The 17974-nt window shown below is 43.2% G+C and overlaps 1 protein-coding gene across 1 annotated transcript in view; it reads right to left on the bottom strand.

Moving 5' to 3' along the window:
- The window catches only part of CSMD1 (CUB and Sushi multiple domains 1), a 2270760-nt gene that overhangs the window by 830308 nt on the left and 1422478 nt on the right, over window positions 1-17974 (bottom strand). The window lies entirely within an intron of this gene.

A 17974-nucleotide genomic window follows, 5' to 3' on the forward strand; every position in this document is an offset into this window, starting at 1 on the left:
TTCTTGCTGTCAATTCCTTTATAAAAAGAAAGGCTCTGTGGCAGTTCCGTCTGGCTACCTTTGATGCTGCTGGTGCTATTGGTGTTGAGCCAGCGAAGATGTTTTGACCTGCCATCGTTTACAGCGATAGACCAAATGAAGGCTGTAGGGGAGGAGGAGGCCTGAAGGGGGCACACAGCCATGTTGTGCAGAGGTCCCACCACCAAGAAAAGCACACTTGAACATACACAGTCCTACAACCATCCTTGTCATGAGTTTTGCCTGCCTGTGGCCAGAGATGCAGGGCTCCAGAACCTAGACTCCCCTTGCACCTATCTCCTTGACAGCTGGCAGGTTTTGTGGCCGCAGCAGGAGCTACCACCCCTGGAGTTTTCACCCCCATGCCTTAACTCACAGTGTCACCTATATCATGAGTTTTGCTTGTCAGCAGTGTGAGCTGCAGTTTCCCAGAAACCCCTGCACATATCTCCTTGAAACCTGGCAGGTTTTGTGGCCTCCGTAAGAGCTACCACTGCTGCAGCTTTCACCCCACTGTGGCTTAAGACACATGTGACATAAATTTTGCTTGTCAGCAGCTTGAGGTGCAGTTTCCCAGAAACCCCTATGCCTATTGCCTTGAAACTTGGCAAGATTTATGGCCACATCAAGTCCTAGCATCTCTGAAATTTTCACCATACTGAGGCTTAACATACACATGTGACATGAGTTTTGCTTTCAGGATTTGAGGTGCAGTTTCTCAGAAACCCTTGCACCTATCATCTTGAAGCTTGGCAAACCTCATGCCCTTAGCAGTGGCTACCACTTCTGCAAGTTTCATCTGAATCCACCAAACAACAACAAAGTTATAGATATTTCATTTATTCCCCATTATACCCTATGGCCGAATCTCCAAATTGCCAAATCTATTCTGAATTGATTTGAAAGCTCTGAATCAATTTGGAAAACCTAAAGCTTCTAGTGATTTGGTTTGGATTCATAGATTCAGCTTCCAACTTGGCTGAATCGTCTCCAAATCCAAATCGTAATCTGAAGTTTTGCACAGCCCTAATAAACCTTAATCTGTGCAATATGCTTGGATAAGAGAGAAACTTGTTTCATCCCCCTCAATCCACTACTAAATAGCCTGAACTATTCAGCTAGTGCTAGAACACAAGAAGGAGCACATTCATTAGTCATAGATTTTTTCCTGGCTACATTTTCATGACTTACAAATATCTGTGCATCTGTAATGAGCACATATATGTACTTGTGTTGCTGCTTAGTTTGTGTGTAACCTAGGCCATGTGTAGATGAATTGAGGGGGGGTATGCATGACACTTTAAAGTGGGCTAAATACTTTTGCATTGCTTTAACGGTGTCAGCATTTACATGCTTCAGTGACGTATTGTGCATCAGTTCCAGCCACTGTAGGAAATTTTGGAATGTAATGCACCTTACATGACTTGGGACACAGCAAACTAAAACTCCTCTGGGGAGTTTTAGTTTGCTGTGCCTACAGCTGTGGAGCCAAGCACTGGGCTCCAAGCATCTCTGTGTCTCTGCAGGAAGCCCTGTATGCAGCCTGGCAACAGTTCGGGAAAATAGGCTCCAACCAAGAAAAATGGGAAGCCTGATTTTTCCCCCCGCCCCTGGAGCCTGCCTGGCTGCCTGAGCTGTGCAGGGGGCCAGTGCTTCTGTCCTCAGCTGTAGTGCCCCCAAGGACTACCTGAGCTGGATGCCAGCAAGTGGGTGCTGCCGGGGGGGGGTGGTACTGCTGCTGCAGAGTGAAGCACCAGCCTCCTTGCAGCCCAGGTACCAGTCCACCTGCCGGCAGCTCACCCTCCCCTCCCTGCTGCTGGAGAGGCAGGTAAGTCAGCAGGCTGCTTGCATGACACAGGGGTTTAATCAGTCCTAAGTTGAAGCAGTGTTTTTCAAAACCCACTGCTTCAGTTTAGGGCCCCCGTTTCATCTACACATGCCCCACTGAACATGCTCAGACTGAACATATACACACATGCATAGTGCAAGGGTAACAGAATCACCATTTGTGCGTAAGTGTCAAAAACACCACTTACTTGCCAAAAGTGTTGCATTTAGGCATACAAATCATAATAGAATTCTGCCCAATGTGTGTGTGTGTGTGTGTATATATATATATATTTGTATAAATGTTTATTTATGCATATGTAACTGTGATGTTTCACTATAAAAATCCAGATATTTCTGCACTGAAAATGTATAATCTAGAAATGAATATACATAGAAGGCAATAAAAATTACAAGTTGTAAATAAAATGATAATAATATTTATAAATAAAGTATAACTTACATACACAGCACAGGCTGCTTTAGCTCTTAGCCACCCTTCTCACCATACACATATATATATACCACTAGAGGTCTGATGCATATACTTTTCCCTTTTTTATTTTATTGTTCTGTCAAAGAAAAATACTGTATTTATTTGCAGACCACACTCACTCGCACTCCAAGATATCAGCTCTCCAAAACTGCAGTATATGTCTTAAGTGAGAAAGCTGATATTCTGCACCAGAACTCAAACCGGTAATGGCTTCCATATAATGGCTCCCTGTAATGGCTGCATCCTTCAGGTTCACAGTTAGTTTTAACTCTGTTATGGCCACTGCGAAGTAGAATTGTAGTTCTGAAGTTGCAGTTAGAGGCTAATGCTAAGGAGTCAGCTGCTAGGGCTGTGTGAAATATCACCAGGTGTTTCATTTTGAAGCTGTTTTGATGTGTTTTGAGTCAAAACAGTGAAATCAAAAGGAAACAAAAGCCTTGAAACAGCTTCAAGATGAAACAAGTGTACTCAAAAAGTTTCAAAAGTTTCAAAACATTTCAAGGTTCAAAGCCGAGCTTACTTGGCTTCAGCGTGGGTCCCAGCTGGCAGCGACAGCCTCCTGTCATCTGGCACCCAGATCTGGGGGCTACACCAACACTGTCTGGCATAGCCCTGCAGCACTTCTGGGAGTGTGGGCCCCTGGATCTGCATACAGGATGACGGCATGATGTTTCTGCCAGCTGGGGCCAGTGGCAGCAGCAGTCTTCCTGATGCATGGCTACACCCAGTGCCAGTCCCAGATGGAAGCAGAAGCCTCCTATCATCTGGCGGACAGATCAGGGAACTGTCCACATCCCCAGGAGGGCTGCAGGGCTGTGCCAGACTCCTCCAAGGGGTACAGGCCCCCGATCTGCATGCTGGATGACAGGAGGCTGCTGCTGCCACCTGGGACCAGCATTGGGCACCACCCACACCCAGCACCAGGAAGATTGGTGCTGACATTGCTCCCAGGCAGCAGCGGCAGCCTCCTGTCATCTGGTGCACAGATCCAGTGTCCTTCACCCCTGGAAAGAATCCAGCACAACCTTCAGCCTCCCGGGGGTGAGGGCCCCCAGATCTGTGGGCCAAATAACAGGAGGCTGCCGCTGCCGGCAAATGACATGAGATTTGCTTGTCAACACCTTGAGGTGCAGTTTCCCAGAATCCCCTACACCTATCTCCTTGAAACTTGTCAGGCTGCATGACCTGAGAAGGGGCTACCATCCCTGCTCGCTTCATCTGAATCAGGGAAGAAATGTCAAAGATTTAAGCATTTTCATGATTCCCCATTATAGCCTATGGGTGAAACAGTGAAACAGTTTCAACGAAACAAAACAAACACTGCTTTCAAAATGAAACAAAACTCAAAATGAAATACTGTCCCATTGAAATGGTGAAACACAAGTAAAAAAGAAATGGTGCTTTTTCGCACAGCCCTATCAGCTACAGCCCTCCTGCCTGGGGCCAGCATTTGGCCATACTGAGTCTATGCTGTGGCAGTTAATCTTTTTTCCTTCATTCTTCCTTCCCAAAACAAGATGCATGGAAACCTATGGTAAGCAAGTAAATATGATCTGTCCATCAAAAGTTTATTCTGCATACCCTTTCTGTCATTTTGAGGCACCTTTGGCATGCTTTTAAGGATTTGGGTTGTATTATCATCCTGAAAAAATAAAATGTGCTTTGTGGAATGCTTTAGCAGCAGAGAATAAATTAGACAGGCTTGAGTGGATTACAGATGACAGACGATAGTGTTACAATTGAGAGGTGATAGGAGATTAGATATAAAATACAGTTGATTTTCTCAAGCAATGATAAGATTTTGAATGGAATGAGGTGCATAGCAGAAGCACTGTGACAAACAGGTTACATACAATCAAAGGAGAAGAGGTACAAATCTGATCAGCATGTTTCAGCAGCATCACAGGCAATTAATTTATCTGTAAGTTAAAGCTTTACCAAAAGAGAAATATTCATAGAAATCAATTCATTTTTAAAAAGGCATTGTAATGCTGCAAAATATACAACCAGGTAAAAAGATCTTGCAAGTACAAAATTGCTTGCCCTATGGATAGCTTCCCTCCTAAAATTGAAAAAAAAATTGCAATGATTATGGTACATTTCAACATAGGACTCTTCTCCCTTTTCATCTAAGATACATGATGGTTTTAAAGATGTAGACAACAGCAACAACCACCAGCATATCACAGTTCAAAAATATCCATCTATTTTTTTATTTGTCTTTGATACCATGTTGTCTATTTAAAAAAAAAAATGCCTTTTTTTTCAAAATCATTAGGTAAAAGACTATGTGACAGTGTGAGGATGTATTTCCAGGTATAGTTAAAATTAATATTTTATTTGTTAATGGTAACATTTTATCTAAAATAACTCTTTCCTCGCACCTTGTGATGTACAGTTTTGGTTCATTAGACTTATGATATTTCCATACCATTGCACATATTATGAACAGTATCTAAAAACACAAAATATGTATGTGTTTTTAGCTTCTCTCATTCCTTGGAGTCTCAGACCAGCAGAGACTTCTTATACCTAACAAAGGGTGACTGCACCTGAAAGCTTGCTAAGAACCAATTTAAACATAGAGGATAGCCTAGGTGATAGTGACCATGAAATCATTACATTCACAGTCCAATGCAAGACCAACAAAACAAATACCAAGCTCGAAGTCTTGTATTTCAAAAAGGCGAATTTTAATAAGCTTAGGTCACTAGTATAGAATGCCCTGAGAGACTTAGGACCACAAGTAAATGGAGCACAAGAAGAATGGTTGGCACAATCCTTAAGGCTCAGGGAAAATCCATTTCCTTATGAAGAAAAAGTAGCAGAAGGGTCAAAACCCCCTCTTGGCTTAGCAGGAAGTTGCAGCCCTCCTACAGAAAAAGAAAGAGACGTACAAACAATGGAATCTTGGGACAGCCTCTAAGGAAGACTACTTAACAAAGGCCCACACTTTTAGTAACCAAATTAGGCAGGCTAAGGAAAAAACTGAACTAAAACTAGCTACAAGAATCAAGGACAACAAGAAGTCCTTCTTTAGCTACATAAGGAGTGAAAGGAAAACTAATGGGAGTGTGGGGCCACTGCTCACTGGATACCTGGTCACTACCACTCAGGAAAAACAGAACTCCCAAATGACTACTTCGCCTCAGTCTCTCACAAGACCAAGGGGAACAACACTCTAGGAAGGGCACAGAACCAACAGGGCAGGATTGACACCATTCCCACCATTGTCATAGAACTGGTGTACAATCAATTAAAGAAATCAGATATACATAAATCAGCAGGACCAGATGAACTCCACTCAAGAGTGCTGCAAGAATTGGCCAAAGTAATTACAGAGCCCCTGGCAAACATCTTTCAAAAACCATGGGCCTCTGGAGAAATCCCAGAGGACTGGAACAGGGCCAGTGTTGTGCCCATCTTCAAGAAGGGGAAGCATGAGGACCCAGAAAACTACAGGCCAATTAACTTAACTTCTAAATCCTAGAAACATTCATCAACGAGGCTATACGTGACAAACTTGCAGAAGGCATGATACCGAATGACAGCCAGCATGGCTTCGTTGCAGGCAGGTCTTGTCTGACCAACCTCATTTCTTTCTATGATCAGGTGACTCATCACCTGGATAAGAGAACAGCAGTTCACATTATAGAAAGAAAGCCTTTGACCTGGTATCCCATGAGGTACTGATTAAAAAACTAGAAGATATCTGGCTCAGCTGTGGGACCATCAAGTGGGTGTGAAACTGGTTGTGGGGTAGGACACAGAGAGTCCAAATAAATGGACTGGTGTCAACTTGGTGAGAGGTGTGATACGGTGCACCCCGGGGATCGGTACTTGACCCAGTGCTGTTCAACATCTTCATCAACGACCTGGATGAGGGGGTAAAAAGCCCATTGGCAAAGTTCATGGATGACACCAAAGATAAGGGGTTGCATGGACACACCTGCAAACAGCCTGCAGATACAAGCAGACCTAGACAGACTGGCATGTTGGGCAGAACAGAACCACATGAGGTTCAACATAGAAAAATGCAAAGTGCTGCATCTGGGAAGAAAGAACCCCCAGCACACCTACAGGCTGGGCAATGCTAAACCTGACCAGCACTACAAATGAAAGAGGTCTGGGGGTAACAATAGACCCCAGCGTGACTATGAGCCAGTAATGCAATGCAGTACCCACTAGGGTCAATATAATTCTGGCATGCATCAGTTGATGCACCTCCAGTAAAACCATAGAAGTGGTTCTTCTGCTTCACTCAACATTGGTGCGGTCACAGCTGGAGTACTGCATCCAGTTCTGGGCACCGCACTTCAAGAGGGATGTGGACAACATGGAGAGGGTCCAGAGGAGGGCCACTCACATGATCAGGGGGCAGCAAGGCAGGCCCTATGAGGAGAGGCTCAGGGACCTGAACCTGTTCAGCCTCCACAAGAGAAGGCTGAGGGGGGATCTAGTGGCTTGTTACAAACTAGTCGGGGGGACCAGGAAGCACTGGGGAAGTCTCTGTTCCCCTGAGCACCGCCAGGAGTGACCAGAAATAACGGTCACAAGCTGGCAGAGGGTAGATTTAGGCTAGACATCAGGAGGTGCTACTTCATGGCCAGGGTGGCTAGGATCTGGAACCAACTTCCAAGAGAAGTGGTGCTGGCTCCTACCCTGGGTGTCTTTAAGAGGAGGCTAGATGTACACCTTGCTGGGGTCGTTTGACTCCAGTACTCTTTCCTGGCATGATGATCTGCTCAGGTCCCCTCCGACCCTAGAAACTATAAAACTATAAACTATGAAACTATGACTATGAAACAAGCTCCCCACAGAGGTGATGCAATCACCTACTCAAGAGGTCTTCAAGAGAAGACTGGATGGTCACCTGGCTGGGGTCACCTGACCCCAAATGTCTTTCCTGCTCATCCAGGTGACTGGACCTGACCATCCTTTGGGGTTTCTTTCAGCCCTATGATTCTATGATTTTTTCCAACTACCCAGTTGGTCTAATAAAAGATATCACATCTAACCAAGAACTTTGCCTGACTTAGAAGTGGAATAGGATTTGGGCACAAGTGTTCAAGTTTTCGCTCTGTATTTTTAAAAAGTGTATCTAGAAATATAGGTAAATATTACTTATCATGATGATCTACTTTAAAGTTTTATTATATTGCTTATAGTCAGAAAACTGATCTCACCAATCTAACAGTTTCCTTTTGTATATATGGTCCTTCAAGTAGCTAATCTTCCAAGTTATATTTCCTCAATTTTCTGGCATAATCAAGTATTTACTTCTGTCAAGAGAGAAGACTCATTAGAAGTATGGAAAAGTGAGTAGATTTAATTCTGTGTCTTGCTTCATTGTAGAATAGGACACCAAATTCCAATTCCATAGTATTTATAGCAAAAACAGAAAGCTTTTTTCTTCTTCCTTCCCTAGATATCAGTATGAGAAGGTAGAAAAAATAAACATACAAAAAATGCTTTTAATTGAACAGTCTGAAAATCCCATATCCCTGTCACTCAAAATGAAGAAAGATGGAATATTAATAAAGGATTGTCAATAAATTTAAAGCATTACAATAATAACCCTTACTGTAACTTGGGGGTAATGTCCCTTTACTTACTGTGCTTTAAAAATACCATACATTTGAAAGATGCACGCCATTTATTTTATATACTTTCATATTATATATGAAAAAGAGAAAATATGTATGTGTGTGTGAATAACGGTGTGCATATGATTCACACTGTATGCATTGTATATATAAATGTGTATATATTATATATAAATAAGGTTTGTATGTATACATGAAAATGGTTTTGTACACGTATCACGTTCCATACAAAGCATATGCCATGCATTTTAATATGCAAACATGTATAGAAACATTGTTTATATAAATTAAATCAAAACTAAAATAATTACTTTTTTTCCTGAAAAGTGACCCCGATTTAAAGACAGAAAATTCAATTGAGTTGTGTTCCCTAACTGACAGAGATGACATATGACTTAGATACCAAATGATTCATAGGTTCTGGAGACAGAAACTCTTCCTGTTTCATTGAATGAATGGTCTCAAATGCAGTAAATGTTTTTTCACAAGGGTCTTGCAAGCTTTTAATAGAATCATAGAAAATCAGGTTTGGAAGGAACCTCAGGAGGTCATTTAATCCAAACCCCTGATGAAAGCAGGACTAGACCCCAGCTAGACCATCCCAGCCAGGGCTTTGTTGTGCCAGGCCTTAAAAAACTTCCAAGGATGGAGATACTTCCAGTGCTTCACCACCTTCCTGAGCCAGGGACAGACATTACACATAAACTAGTTTAAGTGATTAGAAACTGCTTTGAACCTGTAACAGAACAGACATTCAGTGCACATAAACCAGTTTCAAAATGTCTGAAACTGGTTAGAGATAAACCTGATGAATGTAGTATCAGACTTAACTGATTGAGCTCAAACTGGTTTATGCAATGTCTTTCCCAAACTCCTTCCTGGTTTAAGTTAAATCAGAGTCCTCCAGCATCTGAGCATGGCCTTTGGGCTGGGGTCTGCTCTTTGTTGCAGAGCAGGGCTAGCCTTTCCTCTCTGCTCTCTAAGCTAAGCAGGGACAGGACAGGACATGCCAAGACACCCGCCAGCATGGCTCCATTAAGGCAAAGTGAGCAGGGAAGGAATTAATTCTTCCTTCCTTCCCCTCTTCCCCCACCGCAGCCTGTCTGTTGTGGAGCAGAGGGGAGGGGGTTGTGGAGGTGGCCCCTGTGGCTGTCAGACCCCAGCTACAGGGCAGAAGGGACCAGAAGGGATGTAAGGAGGAATTAACCTTTCGCCCTTCCCCATTCACCTTAATGGGGCCATGGGAAGGCTGTGCTGTAGGGTGGGGAAGGGGACTCTGCTCCATACATGGGGGGGACTCATCCCCCTCCTCATTCTCCCTCCAGGGTTGGGAAGAGGGGCTCTGTGTGGTGCTGGAGGGGGACTCCTCCTCCCAGGACCCCCCTAACCCTATTGTGGGGCTGAGATGGGGTCTCTATGTTAGGCTGCCCAGCCTGGCCCCAGCCCTGGAGCAGGACTCTTCCCTTTGCTCTTCACCCCCTTTGGCTGCAGCTCAGTTACAGGCATTCCCTGCACCCCAGCTGGGCTGGGGTGGGCAGCACTGCACACAGTCACACAGAGCTCTGTGTAGGGAGGAGAAGTGGGGAGAAAGAGTCCCCCTCTGGGACTGAGCAGCATTGCTTGGAGCCCCTGCTGCCCATCCCATGACAGGGGGGAGAAGCAAGGGGAAGAGACCCCTCTGGGGCAAGGAAGCTTCACAGAGTCTCCATCCCCACCCCATACCAGGGGAGGGGGGAGGAGAAGGATAAAGAGGGGGAAGAGCCCCCCCAGCACTAAACAGAGCCCCCATCCCCACCTTATAGCAGTGGGAGAGAGGGAGGAGGGGGGAAGAGTTCCCCTCTGGGGCTGGGCAGTGCTGTGCGCAAGGATTGCTCCCAGAGGTCAGGGAGCTTCTGGGGCTGGCAGAGCTCTCCCTTCTTCCTTCTCCCCACCACAGCAGAGGCTCCCTAGTCCTTAACCCTCTGAACCCAGTAGGCCAAGATTGGGGTTTAATTAGTTTAGAGTAGAGAAGACTGAGGGGGGATTCAATAGAAGCCTTCAACTTTTCATACGTTTCTTGTGGTTAATCCTGGTCTGATGGGGAAGGAGAGTCAGTAGAATCCTTCCCACTATGTACAATGAACCTGAGGTTTGCAATATAGATCACTTCTTTTGTCCTCACTGTTGTTTTGACTATACTCTTCTATCTGTCTTTGTCCAAATCAACTTCAATTTTCCCATGCTAATAGAAACTAGAAAAACTAGAAACAGATTTCAAACTCTGTTCTGTGGAACCTTGGGGTTCTGTGATATGTCATCAAGACTTCTGCAGAGAGATTGTGGGTAATGGCAGAGTGGGCTAGGAGGCAGTGCACCTCCATCACCAGGCTGGGTTGCCTATCTTGATGTCAGGTCCCACAGCCTATGGAGACAGGAGTATGTGTTCCCTGGCAGAAGTATATGAAACAGTTATTTGACTTTAGAAAGTTTGAAAACCATAGCTTTAAGTCATACCACATGCTTTGCCTACAACATAAACAGCCTGAGATGGACAGACAGAGGGCATACGGTTAACACTCTTTAAAAAGTTTTAATTGCAATTCCAAGCACTAGGTACTTGTGCACTAGGTAGGGTGCAAATCCCATTTCATTTCTAAGGTTCCTAAATGCAGAGGTGTAACAAAACACTTTAGTGCTCAGGGCAGTAAGTTGTATAGGACAATGGCAACTTCCAGCTGTTAGCTCCCTACTCATGCTTGAATTAAATACCTACTTAAAAAGTTTGACAGCTTGGAATTTAGAATGCATGTAAACCAATTGTTTTATACTGCATCATACCCAGTCATAGAGTTAGGCTCCCTCTTGCTCTCCTGGCCCCATGCTTTTTCCCTTTGAGATGATTACTAACCCAATTTCAACAGGAAGGATAAGATGGTAAAGTTATCTCAGTCTAGGCCATAACCTGGTGATATAAGGGAACTTTTCTAGGAAATGGAAGATGTGATATTCAAGCCTTTCTGACTGAGGAATGACTTGAATCAAAAGCCTTCATCGTTAGGATATTCTTTCTCCTCCTCTTCTATCTCAATCTGGTAATGTAGGATAGAAAATAAGTGCTACATAGACATAGAAGGTATAATAAGACTTGTGTGTTAGATGTTAAAGTAGCACTGAAATGCTTAACCAATAAAACAGAACTTTGCCCTAATTGTGCTCCTATTCCACCCAGGTGGAATCTTGGGAATAATCAAAATGCAAATTAATGCAAAAAGTGGGTTGGTCTTCTCTCCTTTGCTATCTTTTGTGGCTTAGTCTTAAGTCCAAGATAAAGGTTTGCTACAAAAGTTTCATGTATTCATGCTTTGTTTTGTGTTTGAAGTGGTTCTGATAGAATGGAATAGGATAGCAAGTGTCAATTAGATCAGTGTTTTCTACACGAAGACACACTAACATTAATAAAATTCTCCATGGCACACCTGTTAAGGCATTCCCCATCCCCATACTTATAAGTTCACTGTAGCGTATTGCCTCAGCAAAATTCAGTGGCACAGCTGTTCAGAGGTTCGCAAACTGCACTTTCCCCACAGCCAACACATGTACAGTAGATGATTTTCCTTCTGGTTGGCTGGTTCTCTCTCTCCCCCACAGCCAACACATGCATGAGTCTTCTGTGAATATCAGATTATCATGGCTTATTCATTAGCACTTGGCAGCTGGAGAACTTATTATTATTCCAAAATTCTCATGGCCTGCCATGGAGCTCTTCACAGCACACTGATGTCCCACAGCATACCAGCTGAAAAGCACTGATGCGGGCACAGCAGCACTGGGAATGGGGGCTCTGCCTTGCCGCCACTTGCCCAGCTGGGGCAGGGGGGGCAGGATGTGGACATGGCTCACTGCAGGCAGAAGGGGGCAAGTGGCAGCAGGGCATAGCCCCCACTACCAGCACTGCTGTGCCTGCATCCTGTGCCCTCCTGTGCCATGCTGGGAGCAGGGGCTATGCCCTGCTGCCATCTGGAGAAAGTCATGCCTGCATCGCACCCCCTGCTATACTGTCTGGGCAAGTGGCAGTAGGGCATAGCCCCCATAGCTTCCCCCACCAGGGCAGAGGGAGGCACATCTGTGGAAGCCACAGGAGAAGCCCACATGGCTACCCTGCCTGGCTCTGGCCTCCTGACACTTAAAAACTATAAGTCACCGGCTGTAGAAGCAGCAATAGGGGCCTCTGGGCGCTTGCAGCAGAGCCTCCCCCCCATGCAGTTGGGATCACCCCTCACACATGGCACCCATGCAGTAATTGTCATATCATGTGGGTACAGTGTGTCTTGGCCAGGTGGCAGGGTGGTGCATGCTGTCTGGGTGCTGGGACATCTCCATGTGTTAGCCAGAGCCCAGCAGCACTCAGCCCCAGAGGCCCCAGCTCCCAGGTGGTGCACACTGCCCTGCCGAACACTGCTGCAGCTGTTGTGCAAGTGCCAAGCAGGGACGGTGCCTCCCACTGCCCTGCACTGCATGGGGAGGCTCTGCCATGAGCCCCTAGATGCACCAACCACTGCTCTTGCAGACAGTGAGTATGGGGCTTTTTTTTCTTTTCTTTTTTAAAGTGCCAGGACTAGGCTTGGGCTGGGCAGGGGAACTTCTCCTGCAGCTCCTCTCACCCGGGGAGAGGCAGGCACAGATGGAGGAACCACAGCAGAACCTGCAGCCACTGGCTGTGCCTGCCTCTCCCTGGCTGATCTGAATCACTGAATCTCTTCAGATCAGCACCAAATCTTCCAAAGCTGATTCAGCTGAACTGATTTAGGACAGTGATCTGAATCTCTGAATCAAAACACTATCCTCTGAATCGGCCAAATCTGAATCTGAATCGAATACTTCCCTATTTGCACAGGTCTAGTATGTAACCCAAGTTTTTTTAATACTACTTTTATATACTGTTATACTGCTATACTTATTTCTCTAGCCTGCCTCAAATATAAATAAAATTCATAATATACATGTAGTAGCTTTGGCTCCCTGTTTTAAAACTCCACAAGGTCTCTCATGGATCTTATTCAACCAAGAAAAGATTTTCATAGAAAATTAGATAAACTCAACCATATACAGTTTTGACAAGAATCACTTTGATTGTTTCCCAAAATTAAACTGAAAATATCAAGAACCACCTTTAAAATGCCCTTGTCAGATGATGCCTGGAGGTCAAAGAAAAAGGAAAGACCCATAATTTCATTGTGTAGAAAGGTGTCATGAAAACTGGCAGATTTTCTAGTTCAGATTGACAAGTTAGTAAACTAGGTAAGACTAGAATACTGTATTTCTCTGTGATGATGCAAATAAAATCTGACATATGTAAATATCAGTCTCTTTCTAACAGAGAAGTCACATATAAATGCAATGAAAATGAACTAATCAAAATCCATGAAACAACCATATAATAAAAATAGCCTGATATATTATAGTCACATATCTTGATAATTCTTAAATTACCTAAATTGAAATCAACATGCATTTTAATTTTGAAAAGGTTGATTAATGTTTTAGAAACAAAAGCATGTTTTAGATATATACATTTTGGTGAACAGAAAGTCTAAATATTAATTGAAAACACTTCTAATTACCCCTTATATCACCACAGGTGATGGATGATTTACTAAGACAAGGCAAAGAGTGATTTTCCAAACATTTTTATTTATATATCCTCTTAAAAGCCACGTAAAAATTCTTGCAAAAAGTGCCATCTGTAAAATCTTGACCATTACGTAGCATAAAATTCTTTTATCACTCAACTTGCTTCATAAGTAAAGTCTATTTCAACAAAATACATCATAGACAGAAGCAATAATTCCCAGAAAAAAGTGCTTAAAAACTCATATAAACTAGTTTAAAAAAATGAAGTGCTACCTTTTTTGTGGTGCAATCTGCATAAAAAAGTAAAGTTTAAGTACTGAATTTCTTTCCATTCATTGTGACAAGCAACAATTGAAAATTGAAAATAATTGAAAATTACAGTTGAAATTAACAGACTGTTTTGTTTTTCTGTATAATAGCTGGACAAGAAGTTCAAATAAATGAATTTGCATTTGGGTTTTTAGTTGGTAAAAGGAAACAATGTATGTGAAAAATGTAAGGGAAGAACACTGATGATCTGGTACAAGGACATCACCATATATCATTATATGACAGTACGCTAGAGCATTGCTTAGTAAGAATGACTCCTTACAGCTAAATTATTTCACAAACTTAAGCACAAAATAATTAAATGAAAACAACAGCTACTATCAAAACAGCAAGGCAGAGAAGTAAGTTTTATCACTGACAACAAAGGAAAACAATGGCACTAAGCAATATAATTTTCTATATGAAAATTCAATTTGATTTATAAAAAATAGAATGTTAATATCTCTTTCATTAACCAGGGACAGTTGGGTAGGTTCCAAACAAAAATAATATGAACCTTCAACTGAGTTTATTTAATGGTAATGTAGAACTAAACTTGGATTCTCGATTGAAGAAAACATAGCATAAAACACTATAATCAAAAGTAATTTAAAATGCTAAAATACAAACAAATGTAAAATTGAAAGTATTCAGGGGGGAAAGAGAAACAGTTGTTTACAGTACATGGTTCTGAGTAGAGAATTCTGGGTTAAAAATCAGCTACATCACAGACTATTTTTAACCTTGGTGAAACACCGTTTTTGACTCTGCTCTTGTTCACTCATCCATGATACACACACACACTATGACACCTCTTATTTACAATACTGCACCTTTCCTCACTATTTAGTAAGTTGCTTTTAAAGTGCTTCCTTAGATATAAGTATTGCTGCACAAAGGAGAATTTTTCTTTAAAGAACTGAATGTTCTACCTATAGTTAACATTGTCCAATCCTCCCTCGTATAAATTTTTCTTTGTAGTTGTTTGCAACTTTGCCAAACTGTAACCATTTGGGGTGAAATTTTCCATGCTGAATGTGTGCTGCAAGGTGGTTGTCTGAAATTGGTTCTGCCATTTCGAATCACAAGTTTAGGAAAAAAGATATTTTTTTTCACGTAAAAAAATTGTCCTTACAGCTGTTTCACCCAGAAGCTTTAGAGCTTTCATACACTGAGAACCTCATATACCACCCTATAGAAAATTTCAATACTGAACAGAAATAACATTTCTGAAAATGTTTATTTGGAATTTTAAAACACTTCATTTCATAGAAACATACAAAAGTAGGCCTGGAAAGGACCTCCAGGGGTGAACTACCTCTGCTCGAGACAGGATTGTCCCCCTCCAAACCATGTCATACAAGTCATTATTTTGGAATGTTGGTCTTTATTTAGTTGAAATAAAAAATGGTGATATTCCTAAATTATCATAAAACTTCTTTTCAATTCACTGAACTAACTTGAGAAGTATTGTTTTTAGCCCGTACTACATTAAACTGTGCTTTGGCATGTCAAAGGTGTAATAGGGCAGGCTTGTGCTGTAGGCAGCTTCAGTACAAAGGAAAGGGCTGGTTGAAGCAACATTTTTGGGCTCCTATACACATGTGCGGAGCATACCCCAGTACACTGAAAATCCAACACATCAGAGAAGACTCAATTAATCAAGTGGACAACTTGAGACCCTCTGGGTTAACATCCATGGGGAACACGGTACAGGGGACACAATGGTGGGAGTCTATTACAGACCTCCTACCCAGGATCAAGAGCTTGACCAGGAGTTCACCAGGGAATCAGCTGAAGCTGCACACTCCCAGTGCATAGTTGTCATGGGAGACGTCAACTATCCAGAGATCTCATGAGAAGAGAGCTCAGCCAAACCCAAATGGTCGCAAAGCTTTCTCTCATGCGTGGATAAGCTCTACCTGACACAAGAAGTCTACAGGCCGATGAGAGGCAAAGCACTGCTTGACCCATTACTGGCAATGGGGGTGACCTAATCAGCAACCTAATGATTGAAGGGAAGCTGGGTGATAGTGACCATGAGCTGATCACCTGCACTATCCGCTGTAAAGCTGGCAAGTCAGTCAGCAATACAGAAGTCCTCAACTTCAGCAAAGCTGACTTTGACAAGCTCAGGAGGCTTGTCACTGAGGCCCTAAGGGACCATGACACAAACGGGAGGGGAGTTCAGGATGAGTTGTTGCTCCTCAAGGTAGTGATCCTGGATCCACAAGCACAGTCTATGCTGTCTTGGAGGAAAGGCAGCAAAAGGGCATAACAACCCCCTTGGCTCTGCAGGGAATGAGTAAACCTCCTGCATCTAAAAAGAAAGACCTACAAAGAATGGAGGACAGGATGGTTTGGACCTGCAGGGAACGAACCAGGAAAGCCAAGGCTGTGACTGAACAGCTAGCTACAAGTATCAAGGACAATAAAAAGTCCTTTTTTAGATATGTAGGGAGCTGGAGGAAAAGCAAGGGTAACATTGAACCCCTGCTAAACCAGATGGGACAACTGACAACTGATGCCCAGGAAAAAGCCAACTTGCTAAATGGGTACTTTCCGTCAGTTTTTCACCAGTCCCAAGGGATGCCCCTGCCCATTATGGGACGGGAACACCTGGGTGAGGGAGATTCCTTACCCTCCATCAATGCTGACCTTGTAAAGGAACACCTTGAGAGGCTGCACACCTTCGAGTCAGCCAGCCCTGGCAGCTTACAACCCAGGGTACTCAAGGAATAGTTTGAAATAAAACACATTCAGTGAGCTTTAGTTCAAAGTGCCCTGCCACCATTTTTTCAGTATGGTGACACTGTTACATGTAACACACAGGAACTTTTAATAAGTGCTACTCGCTAATTAAAGCACCTGACACTGCTTCCCACAGCACATGTAAAAATGCCCTTTATGCCCAATTTTGTGCCTCCCCCACCTTTTTGGTTACAATTCTGTGCTATGGGTTCATATTGCCTCATTCTCCCATGTGTTCTGGGTCCTTTGGCAGAGCTAGGTATGCATCTGCAGTATTTTAAGGTAGGATGAGACTCAGCAAAAAGTACATTACTGCCTGGTAGTCTGACTCATAAGTCATCAGAGAACCAAACTATGTCTATGATATATACTTTGAGCCCTTTTGTGGGGAGGATAGCTTATAAATAAAAAATATATATATATATATATATATAGTAAATGCAGGCCGATAGGAAAAGGTAGTTTCAAGTGAAATACTTGTGTTTTATTCAGTAAATAGATATTTTGACACCCTCAAAATATACTCTGAAGTATTTTCTTTTTCCTACAGAAGACTGAAAAAAATCACCATAATGAAACTTGTTTAGTGAAAATTTTCAATTTTTGCAGAAACTGCACCATTGAAAAATAATTTCAACATAAAAATCCTAAACAGCTCCAGTCATATACCATCAAGAGAGAAAGAGAGAAGGAGAATGAATGAGAGAATGAACAAGAGAATTATTGAGAGGATGAAAATCAGTTTACATGTGTTCAATAAATCTTTGCTAGAACTTTGCAGACAAATTCTCTGGAGATTCCAGCAGCACAGAGCAGGCCTCAACCAAGGACTAAACCATTCAGCAACTACACCACCCAGCAACTAAACCACTCAGTAGTGGCTGTTTCTGCTCTAGGCACTGTAACAAACTCATCTGTGCTCTCCTTATCACCTTATCTGAACGAGTCCTAGCTACGTGGTGAAGAAGAAAAAAATGTCCTAATTGAAATGCAGAGGATTGAGTATTGGGGTGTGGGGGACTGCAGAATGTAGAAGTTTTTTGTTTGGGGATGGTTTGGTGGGGGTGGAGTTTGGGGAGGTTCATCTTCAGCAACACCAGATGCTCCACCAACCCAGGATCCAAGGAGGTGCAGTGGGGTGTCACAAGATTACCAGCAAGGCTGAACACCCTCTCACTTGGAACACGGGTCGGTGGATAGGACAGGTGTTCTCAAGCAATTTCGGCCAGATCCTGCCACACCTGGCTGTGGGCTGCCCAATAGGCCAAGGGCTCGCAGTGCAATGGCTCCACGTCCTTGGTGATATAGGTTGCCACTAAGGCATCCACACTACTTGCCTGATGGTGGGGTTTGGTGC

This window comes from Crocodylus siamensis, chromosome 1 (genome assembly GCF_052110815.1).
Source record: "Crocodylus siamensis isolate JL-2025a chromosome 1, ASM5211081v1, whole genome shotgun sequence".
NCBI classification, from domain to species: domain Eukaryota; kingdom Metazoa; phylum Chordata; order Crocodylia; family Crocodylidae; genus Crocodylus; species Crocodylus siamensis.